The sequence below is a fragment of the Theropithecus gelada genome, chromosome 5 (assembly GCF_003255815.1).
Source record: "Theropithecus gelada isolate Dixy chromosome 5, Tgel_1.0, whole genome shotgun sequence".
Lineage (NCBI taxonomy): Eukaryota > Metazoa > Chordata > Mammalia > Primates > Cercopithecidae > Theropithecus > Theropithecus gelada.
Window position 1 is genome coordinate 55,490,597 of NC_037672.1, and position 11,856 is coordinate 55,502,452.

At 37.3% G+C, this 11,856-nt stretch overlaps 1 protein-coding gene across 1 annotated transcript in view; it reads left to right on the forward strand.

Annotated features, from left to right (window-relative positions):
- Positions 1–2,009: 2,009 nt before the first annotated feature.
- The window catches only part of MAPK10 (mitogen-activated protein kinase 10), a 353,150-nt gene continuing 343,303 nt past the window's right edge, over positions 2,010–11,856 (forward strand). The window contains exon 1 of the mRNA XM_025385432.1: positions 2,010–2,169. The gene's annotated coding sequence lies outside the window, so the exon portion shown is untranslated. The remainder of the gene's footprint in view (positions 2,170–11,856) is intronic.

An 11,856-nucleotide genomic window follows, 5' to 3' on the forward strand; every position in this document is an offset into this window, starting at 1 on the left:
TCTGTGTCTGGACATCCTTTTTGTTGATGTTGATGCTATTCCTTTCTGTTTGTTAGTTTTCCTTCTAACAGCCAGGCCCCTCTGCTGCAGGTCTGCTGGAGTTTGCTGGAGGTCCACTCCAGGCCCTGTTTGCCTGGGTATCACCAGTGGAGGCTTTTGAACCTCAAAGGTTGCTACCTGTTGAACCGCAAAGGTTGCTACCTGTGTTCCTTCCTCTGGAAAACTTCCTCCCAGAGTGGAACCTGCCAGGTGCCATCCAGAGCTCTCCTGTATGAGGTCATTGTCAACCCTGCTGGGAGGTGTTTCCCAGTCAGGAGGCATGGGGTTCAGGGATCCACTTGAGGAGGCAGTCTGCTTCTTAGCAGAGCTGAAGTGCTGTGCTGGGAGATCTGCTGCTCTCTTCAGAACCTGCAGGCAGGAACGTTTATGTCTGCTGAAGCTGTGCCCACAGCTGCCCGTTCCCCCAGGTGCTCTGTCCCAGGGAGTTGGGAGTTTTACCTACAAGCCCCTGACTGTGGCTGCTGCATTTCTTTCAGAGATGCCCTGCCCAGAGAGGAGGAATCTAGAGAGGCTGTCTGGCTTTGGTGAGCTGTTCGAACTTCACCCAGTTCGAACTTCCTGGTGGCTTTGTTTACACTGTGAGGGAAAAACTGCCTACTCAAGCCTCAGTAATGGTGGACACCCCTCCCTTCATCAAACTCTAGCATCCCAGGTCTACTTCAGACTGCTGTGCTGGCAGCGAGAATTTCAAGCCAGTGGATCTTAGCTTTCTGGGCTCCATGCGGGTGGGATCCCCTGAGCTAGACCACTTGGGTCCCTGGCTTCAGCCCCCTTTCCAGGAGAGTGAATGGTTCTGTCTCACTGTCATTCCAGGCACCACTGGGGTATGAAAGAAAAACTCCTGCAGCTAGCTTGGTGTCTGTCCAAATGGCCTCCCAGCTTTGTGCTTGAAACCCAGGGCCCTTGTGGCATAGGCACCCGAGGGAATCTCCTGGTCTGTGGGTTGCGAAGACTGGGAAATGGGTAGTATCTGTGCTGGAATGCATCACTCCTCATGGCATGGTCTCTTATGGCTTCTCTTGGCTCTCAGAAAGAGTTCTCCAGCCCTTTGTGCTTCCCGAGTGAGACGATGCCCCACCCTGCTTCCGTTTGCCCTTCGTGGGCTGCACCCACTGTGTAACCAATCCCAGTGAGATGAGCCATGTACCTCAGTTGGAAATGCAGAAATCAGCCGCCTTCTGTATTGATCTCACTGGGAGCTGCAGACCGGAGCTGTTCCTATTCAGCCATCTTGCCACCTTATCACTGAGTTCACTCGCGTTTGTTTTCTTAACCTCTCTGAAAGTAGAAATTTCAGTTAGATATGCACAGATGTCAATACTGACTCATGGCAGTCATTTGTGATCCTGAACAAATGACTTAAACTCTCTCTAAGTCTCAGTTTTCTGGTATATAAAATAAGGACAATAACTCTACCTACCTTATGATATAGTAGTGAGGATTTTATTGTAACGTGGGCCCAGGCACACTGTGGATGGTTGATAGATGTTAGAGATAATGATGAAGAAATGCTGTGTGACTAGAGCAAATGTCTGTAAATCATCAGCTAGTGATGGCACAGAGGATGTTTTCAATAGATAATAGCTAAAAAAAGATGATATTAATGATGACCTTTGTGATAATAATGATAAAAATGATAGTGGCTATGACTTATCATAACGTAATATTTACTAAATGACTCAAAAAGCCAGAACTAACTTTAGCAGTGAATCCTATTTTCATTGCCTTACGTTTTCATTTGCAATGTAAATGTTTGGTTTGTGAATTTTGCATAGAAGTCAATCTAGTTAAAGATATTCCACTGCTTTCCTACTTGTTTTAACTAGGAAAGTGTTCTCTCTACTCTCATCCAAACAAGATATGTTTTCCGTCATTGTTAAGTCTATTCTTATGAAATCTCTGTCTAAATTCTATTCGTTGAGTCATCTGAAGACTCTCGTTTCCATTTTGTTACAGAACCATAATTATCATGTTATTTAGACCTGATACATTGTAGACGAAGAAACATATCGAGAGAGCCACTATCTGCCCAACATCTCTGGGTAGTCATGGTCACAGTGGAACTGAGAGTAAAGTTTCCATTTTTATTTGACTATGCTGCTTCCCAAGGTAAATACAGGATTTGAGATCCGTATTTTCTACTTGCATGACTGTGTTGAAGTTTTTCCTTTTCAAAATGGAGACTTCATTTTTTTTTTGTTCGGCATGTAGGGATTCATTTATAGATTTTTTTTTCTTTCAAGTGGTCCAGTCTAACAATAAGATCACAAATTCCTTTTTGATGGGGACCATTTCTCAGATTTCTTTTTCTAATCTCTAGCATAGAGTTTTATACTGATATGCTACTCAGTGATTTGCTGGTTGGATTAATTTTAATTAAATGAAAAGAATGTCACACAGCTCTAACAGTGACACTGTTTTTGCTTAATTATTTAAAAAAATTTTTGTTATATATTTCTTGTGAAAGACTGTATCTCTGAATATTTGCTGACCAAATACCTGAATTTTATTTGGGAAATTTCCAGTAAGAATCACTGATGTCCTGAATAGTATCTCAGGTGTAGACTGGCAGGTAGGCTCAAATTTCTTCAAGTTTATTATTAGTTCTATAGTGCTGCTTCAGCGCTGCCAAGTAGCATATGATGAACTGCATCTCCTTTTGAATATGCACTTTAAGAACATTATCAAACAACAGAAAATGAATGCCTCTGGGCCATTGGACAATGTTCATAGCTTACAACTTTGCCAGGAAATTTTAATCTAAGTGTGGGTTACATCTCTCACTGCAATCAGAATGTTCAATATCTATTGAGTGACTATCATGTGCTAAGGGTTGTGCTAGGCACTGTCACATACATTATCTAATTTGTTTCTCATAAAAAGTCTGTGAAGTGAATATTATTATCCCTATTATGTCAATGCCTAAATTGGTACATGAAGAGGTCATGTGATCTGCTCAGGTCACACAGACTGGCCTATGCATATTTCCAGTAAGCTTTGAAAGTATTTATGCATTATCTCAAAAAATTTTAAATTATCTTGCACTCATATAAGGCATATGTTGAATTTAATTACTAGTATTATTGCTCTATTTTCATAAATTTGCACAATTTTCAAGATCAGATTTTTATCTTCCTGTTTCCTTGTTGAATGTAACATTGCAATATAGGTGAATTAGCATGTTTAGGATAGTCTAAGAAAATATTTTTTGTTAATGATTTGAAAATCCAGCAGATTTTTAGACCAGACATAAGCTGCACATACAAATTTTTGCTGGTAAGTATTTGGCTTAAAAATGTAAGACTAAATACACCAAATTCGTATTAATTCTGATTATTACTCTTTTAAGTGTTTGTATATGATCATCATGTATTACTATTACTTATACTATTGTTTGATTAGACAGACCCAGAATTCACCAACTAGTTAGGTGATTGAAAAAGTCTTCTCATATAAATGTTTAAAAATAAGCTCTTTAATATTAGAAATTTTTAGCAAGTAGTGATGGCAGAACTGTTTATAAAAAAATTACTAAACTTTAATTTAATTACACAATTTTTGGCTCATATTTTGCTTCTTAGCCTACCTCAGTGACCGCCTTCTGGGCACCATGCTGACAAATTACAGTGAGAGGTGAGAATAGCCCCATTAAAGGTTGAAGGAATTGCTGCAGAGTGGGAAGTTGAATTTTCAGACGAAACTCAAATGTAATCCATGGTATCTTCATGCTTTTTTCATGCTTCTGGGATAAGGGAAATTGGAATTGCTACAGATGTGTATGGATTGAAGTGTGAATAAACCCGAGGATGTCTGGCAAGAATAACTTTCTTTATCTCACACACCAGCTTCTGCTGGGATCTAAGAAAAGGGCGTTTTCTATTAGCATTGTTGTTCAAAAGACACATACACTAATTAGATTTTTTAAGCTGCTGCTACCTGAGGAGGAGGCTTAATCTTCTTTGATATTATTTTACAATAAACCTTCCCTCCCCCCATTATCATTTGTGAAGTGCATTCAGACTTTTAAAAAAAATGCTATTAGGATACTGAAAAGTTGTGTGGAACTGTTTTTATTGCTGCAGATATTTTGTATTTGGAATCAAAGTATGTTTAACCACAAAGGGACATAATTTTGCTGGTTGTGGGAGGTTGCCAGTCCAAAACAAAAGCAAAAGCAAACCAGTACTTTTATAAGCTTAATAACAGTTGGTTCAAAGTACCATTGAATTCTAACAGTAGTGCTCTGTCCACTAGGAAAAACTTTCAGGAGACCAATTTATCTACTTTTGTTTGATGTGAACACAATTGTTTTCTGAATGTAAAATTGACTCCTGAGCAAGAAAAAAATTAAAAGTGATTGCAACATGATGTATACATTTGTCAAAACCCATAGAACTGTACAACACGAAGAACGAACCCTAATGTAAACTATGGATTTTAGTTAATAATGTATCGTTATTGGTTCATCAATTGTAACAAATGTACCACATGAATGCAAGATATTAATAATAGGGGAAACTGTGGGGAGGGAGCAGGGTATATGGGAATTCTCTATACTTTTCCGATCAATTTTTCTGTAAACCTGAAGCTGCCCTACAAATAAAGTCTATAAGTTAAAAAGAAAAGTAAGTGGAAGGTAGATCCCTTCTCTTACGTGAAGTTTAAAGGTCAGAAGATTTACTCTTATTAGGAAGTGTTAGTGTTTTAAATTCGCATCAGTGCTACTCATTATGATTATGGTAAGTTATGGGCTCTGTGTTTCCCATCCCAATAGCATGATAAAATATATTAATTAAAAACTGCATTTGAGAAGTAATTTTGAGAAATTTAAATAGTTTTCTTTTCCTTAGGGCTTCTCAGCACCTTTAATTTATTAATGTAATATAGAAAACACCCTGTCACTTGGCAACAGTAATGCCATCTTAAAGCAAAACCAAGATGACTTGGTTTGGCTACTGGATAGTAGCCAATGATGACTGATGTTTGGCTACTGGATACTGTCTTCCTGAAGCAAGGTCAAGAAACAATGCCTATAGCATAGAAAAATCCCTCATAAAAACGTTTATCTAACTTCCCCAGTGGTCACAAGTTTTGCAAGAGAGTCTGAGACAGGACTAGCTGCACATGTTTCACCAAAACAAAAACAAAAACAAAACAAAACAGCAACAACAACAACAAGAAAAAATTACTATATAAGAATACTTTCTCACGTGAGGGTACGGGGATTAAATGTTTCTTTCTGAGAAACTGGATTTGTTAGCCTTTTTCTTTGGCCTCTCAGCTTCCTTGGCCTTTGAGGGTAGGTTTCCATAGACTGTAGTACATGTAATAAAACATAGCTTTCCAAGGGGCAGCTATTGTATGCAGCATTTCTGAAACTTTTAAACTGTAGAATAGTTTTTGCAAAGAGCCAGTGTTCCCCAAGTAGAATATACTTGGGGAAATCTTATATTCTAATAGTATCATGAAAGATACATGACTGACTCTCTGAGAGAAGGCATTCTGTGAAATGATAGGAACATGGTACTCAAAGAGTAAACGTGGACCCTCCACCATCCCCTCATATTCCATCCGTCAGCATGTTCTATTGATTTAGGTTCCATAATTTTCCTTGCTTTTTATCAAACCCTTTGCATCCCCTTGCTACCACCCTAATTCATGGCATAATAATCAATTGTTGAAAGTATAGCTAGGTGACACTTCTTTAATGACATCACTCTTTTAAGAAACTCATGACTTCTTTCTTTTGCAGCTCATTCTTTCACAGTTGCTATCTCTCAACTTCCATCTGAGAGTTCAAGTCTATTCTAGATTATGGGAAAGGGTGGCCAGCTTCCCCAGTTTGCCTGGGATTTAGAGATTTCCTATGATGTAGGACTTTAAGTGTTAGAACATGAGAAGCGCCTGCTAGAACCTGAGAAGTACCTGGCAAATAGAGACAAGTTGGTCGCCCTACTCCGGGACCACTTTTGACAAGAGACCTTAGGGCATTAGTTGGTTTCACTGCTACCCCCTTAATCCACTTGAGAATTGGATTCAGAAAGTATTCTTCAGCACCTTCATTTCCTTCTGCATCTGAGTCCCAGCACTGAATTAGTCCCTGCAGCTGAACCCAGGAATCTGCTTACTGCCACGCTTTTCTGAAAACCTGTTTTTTAAGAGTCTGAATTCTCATCTGTTGATTGCTGTGTAAACCTCCATCAATTGTCTGCCTCACCTCTGAGGGTTAGGTCTCTTAACATCCTGGTGACTCTGAGTCTGGCCTTTCCTATTGCTGGGGCTGCTTGGGTCTGAAAAATCAAGATTCAGGGTATGGGACTAGATATTCAGGTTTAGGAACCCTAATTTATTGGCTCATCCTTTTTCCCAAAAGGAAATTTACTTAAAAATTTTTAATGGCAGTTTAATTTACATAGAGTGAAATGCACATATCTTAAGAGTTACACTTTGAGGAGTTTTGATGAATGCGTATACCCATATAACTCACATCTCTATCAAGATGTAGGACCTTCTCATCACTATAGGAATTTCCCTCTTGCTGTCAACATAGTCCTTGACTGTTTTCCTCCTCCTGTCACTGGCAATCACAGCTCTGATTCCTATCTCCATAGAATAGTTTCGTCTGTTCTGAAACTTCATGTAGACAGATATATATAGTATATACTCTTTTCTGTCTTATTTCTCATTCAGCATGTTTTGAGATTCATCTATATTGTTGCATGTTTCAGTAGTTTATTCTGAAAATGTAATATTCTAAAGTTTGTATTAATAAGGTAAGAAAGATCTCCTTGATTGGAGAGCAAGAGATATTCCTAGACATCTTTAGTCCTACCTCAGACTACCCACATGCTGTTAAATAAATAGATTTGCATATAAAATATACTAAATACAATTGCATGCTTTTGAAAATAAGAACTTACATTGACTTATTTATTTAAGACTCCTCCTTCAAAAACTCTTATGATTGATAGAATTGATAAGATTCGTTATGCACATGTACCCTAGAACTTAAAGTATAATAATAAAAAAATAAAAAAATAAAAAAATAAAATAAAAAAATAAAAAAAAAGAATTGGTAAGATTCAAGATACAAGTCAGACTTCTGTATTACATATGGTTTTATTTGAAAGCACTTTGAAAAAGAGTTTGAAGCAGTTTAAAGTGTTTTTAGACCTAAATACAAAGTTGAAATATGTAATATTGTAACAGAGGTTACCTGCTTTAATATTGTGTATATCACAACATAATAATAATATTTTAAATAAAAAGTTTTGATAACTGTAAAAAAGAGTTGTAAACTGCAGATAATTATAATTAACCATAAATGTTTACTGATCACCTACCACGTATAAGATGATATGCTATACATGGAAAAGGAACTTTCAGGACAGTCAATGAGAAATAAAGAGGATTAAGTCACAGTCAAGTACAAGGTGTTTTGTTTTTTTTGTTTTTTTTTGTTTTTTTTTTTGAGACAGAGTCTCACTCTGTTGCCCAGGCTGGAGTGCAATGGTGCAGTCTTGGTTCACTGCAACCTCCACCTCCCCAGTTCAAGCGATTCTCCTGTCTCACCCTCCCAGGTAGCTGGGACTACAGGCAAGTGCCACCACACCCAGCTAATTTTTGCATTTTTAGTAGAGACAAGGCTTCACCATGTTGGCCAGGCTGGTCTTGAACTCCTTACCTCAAGTGATCCACCCGCCTCGGCCTCCCAAAGTGCTGGGATTACAAGCCTGAGCCAGTGAGCCCGGCCAAGGTGAGATGTTACATATTCACGAAGTTGGAGTAATGCAAAATACAGTATGGTAAGTGCCAAATGAAAGTAAGTGGATATTTTTATGGGAGTTTATATGGTGAGTATGAATACGTATAAACACAGTGCCTGACAAACAGAATAATCCCAATATGTATCTGTTCTTTTTTCTTTCTGTTTTCATTGAAAACATTTATTTGGTGGGGAGGGCTCTCAAACATATTGTGTTGGATTGAGAAATGGCAAGAGAGAAATATAGTAGAATTGTCTGATTGAGGATTGAGGGCCTTAAACAGTGTTTTTTTGTTTGTTTGTTTGTTTGTTTTCTGAGACAGGGTCTTGCTCTGTTGCCCAGGGTGGAGTGCAGTGGTGTGATCTTGGCTCATGGCAACCTCTGCCTCCCAGGTTCAAGCAATCCTTCCACCTCAGCCTCCCAAGTAGCTGGGATTACAAGCATGTGCCATCACACTGGACTAATGTTTGTATTTTTAGTAGAGACAGGGTTTCAGCATGTTGGCCAGCTGGTCTGGAAATTCTGACTTCCAGCGATCCACCTGTCTTAGCCTCCCAAAGTGCTGAGATTACAGGTGTGAGCCACTGCACCTGACCAAGAGTTTTGGTTTTATCCAACTCGGAATAGGAACTATTCAGCTACTGATTTTTTTTAAAAAAACTAACTTGTATTGCATAATCAAATTTTAGAAAAGTAATTTTCCTGAAATGTATAGAATAGACTTAAAAGATTATTTGAATAACATAAATATAATTGAAATGAGTATGTTGAGAATTAAAACGCTGTTTAGTAAGATCCACACCAAAATATATGTGCAAGGTTGGAATCTATCACTCTTTGTAACTAATGCCAAGAATCAACATCTTTGGAAAATACTTCAAAAGCGTTTCAATGAACCTGGAGCAGTGGCTCGTGCCTGTAATCTCAGCACTTTGGGAGGTCAAGGTGGGTGGATCACTTGAGCTCAGGAGTTCGAGACTACCCTGGGCAACATGGTGAAACCCCCATCTGTACCAAAAATACAAAAAAATTAGCTGGGCATGGTGATAAGCACCTATGGTCCCAGCTACTCAGGAGGCTAAGGTGGGAGAATCTCTTGAGCCTGGGAGGTTGAGGCTGCAGTGAACCGAGATTGCACCACTGCACTCCAGCCTGGGTGATAGAGTGAGATCCTGTCTCAAAAAAAAAAAAAAAAAAAGCCTAAAACAACAACAACAACAACAACAACCAATAAAAAAAAATAAAAAAAGAATTTCAAGCCTGGTGAGGTGGCTCACACCTCTCTGTAATCCTAGCACTTTGGGAGGCCAAGGCGAGAGGATCACATGAGTTCAGGAATTCAAGATCAGCCTGAGCAACAGACTTAGACCTCATCTCTACTAAAAATAAAAAATTAGCCAGGTGGAGTGGCAGGCACCGGTAGTCGCAGCTACTCAGGAGGCTGAGGCAGGAGGACCCCTTGAGGCCGGGAGGTCAAAGGTGCAGTGAGCTGTGTTTGCACCACTGTACTCTAGCCTGGGCAACAGAGCGAGACCGTGTCTCAAAAAAAAAAAAAAAAAGAGTTTTAGCTAACCAAAATTTTAGTTAACTAAAATTTTAGTGAGATGGCAGAAATAAATTTTGAGATCTGTTGTACAGCAGAGTGACTATAGTCAATAATAATGTACTGTATATCTTAGAATAACCAAGAGAGTAAATTTCAAATGTCTCACCACAAAAATGATGTGAGGTGACAGTTATGTTAATTCATTTGATTTAATTACTCCACATTGTATACATATATCAAAATATCACAACATACTCCATAAATATATACAATTATTGTCAATAAAAATAACATTAATAAACATAAATAAATTTTCAAAAAGCTTAAAAAAAGAAACTAACACCTAATGGATGAAAATGATTGATACTAACCTGTTCCTGGTTGCCATTCTTTTTAATTGCTGAGTAATATTCTATTAGGCAAATACAGTTGTCCCTGAGTACTCTCAGGGGGACTGGTTCCAGGAACAACCCCTCCATACCAAAAGCAGTGGATGTTCAAATCCCTTATATAAAATGGCATGGTGTTCCATCCTCCTATTATTTTAACTCATCTCTAAATTATTTATAATACCTAGTACAAAGTAAGTGTAATATAAGCAGTTGTTATAGTGTACTTCTATTTGTGTTTATTTATCTCTGTAGTTCTTTTTATTCTTTTTCCCCTAATATTTTTGATCTTCAGTTTTTGAATCTACAGATGTGGAACCCATGAACATGGAGGGCTGACTGTATATCGTAATTATCTGCTCTGTTGTTGATACATTTGGAGTTGTTCCTGCTTTTGCTTATTACAAGCAAAGCTTGGCATAAACATTTATGTCCAACTTTTTTTTTGGAGGACGTAGATTTCCATTGTCTTGGATGAATCTTTAGAAGTGTTGAGTCATATGTTAGGTGTAGGTTTATAATTATAAAAATTACCAAAATTTCCCAAGGTGATTTTAATATTTTGTAATCCTACCAATATATGTAGGAGAGTTCTGGTTTTCCATATCCTTGTCAATATTTGATGATGTTAGTCTTTTTAATTTTAGTCATTTTTGTGGGCATGAAATGGTATCTCATTTTGGATTTAATTTGTATATTTCTGCTGACTAATGATATATAATACTTTTTCATATGTTTATTGGCCATTTGTAAATTTTCCTTTCTCAAATGCCTGTCCAAGTCTTTTGCCCGTTAAACAAAGTTGTTTGTTCGTGTTTATTGTTGAATTGTAGGAGATGTTTTCTATAATCTAGGAATTGTGTGTATCAGAATATTTTCAGCTATCGAGAGTATTCAGATATATGTATCATCTAGACTGTGGCTTGTCTATTCATTTTCTTAATGGTGACTTAGGATAAGTGGAAGCTTTTAATTTTGATGAAGTCTCTCTTTTTTTTTTCTTTCTATTATGGTAAGAGCTTTGTGTATCCTAAGAAATTTTTGCCTACTGCAAGGTAAGAAAGCCATCTTTTAAAAAAGCTATATTTTAATAGTGTCATATATTTTAGCTTTTATGTTGAGGTGTACAATTCATCTTGAATAAATATTTGTGTTTACAATGTAAGATAAGAGATGGAGTTCATTTTTTCCTCATTGATGTTACATTACTGGGCATTGACTTTTAAAAAATTGTTTTATTTTATTTGTAATTTAGAATAATTGTATATATTTATGGGTTACAATGTGATGTTTTGATACATGTATATGTTGTAGTATGATCAAATCAGGCTCATTATCTGTCACCTCAAATATTTATCATTTCCTTGTAGTGAGAACATTTGAAATCCTCTCTTTTAGCTATTTCGAAATAGGCAACATTATTATTAACTATAGTCACTGTGCTGTGCAATAGAACACCAGAGCTTAGTTCTCCTCTCTTAACTGAAACTTTATACCTATTAACCAATGTCCCCCTTTTCCCCGTCCACCTTTCTGTCCTCCAGCCACTGGTAACCACCATTCTACTTTCTATTTTTACAAGTTTGTCCTTTTTAAAATTTCACATATAAGTGAGATTATATGGTATTCGTCTCGCTGTGCCTGGCTTATTTCACTTAGCATAATGTCCTCTAGGTTCATCTATGTTGTTGCAAATGACAGAATTTCCTGTTTTTATAGGGCTGAATAGTATTCCTGTGTGTGTGTGTGTGTGTGTGAGAGAGAGATATATATATATATACATAATATATATCCATTTATCTGTTGAAACACTTAAGTTGTTTCCATGACTATTAGAATAGTGCTGCAATAAAAATGGGAGTGCAGACATCTCTTCGACATACTGATTTAATTTCTGTGGGATTGGGGAATTGACTTTTGATAAGCAAACTTAGTATACAATACCTCAAAAGCCAGAATGCCAGTTATTTTGTGTTATAAATTGTTTGGCTATCAATTCGTATTTTTGCATGAGATAGTTATCTTGCAGGTAGGCCCTTTGAGAAGACTAGAAGGTAGTCTTGATTGATTCGTCTTGAAACTGAAATTAGAGTAA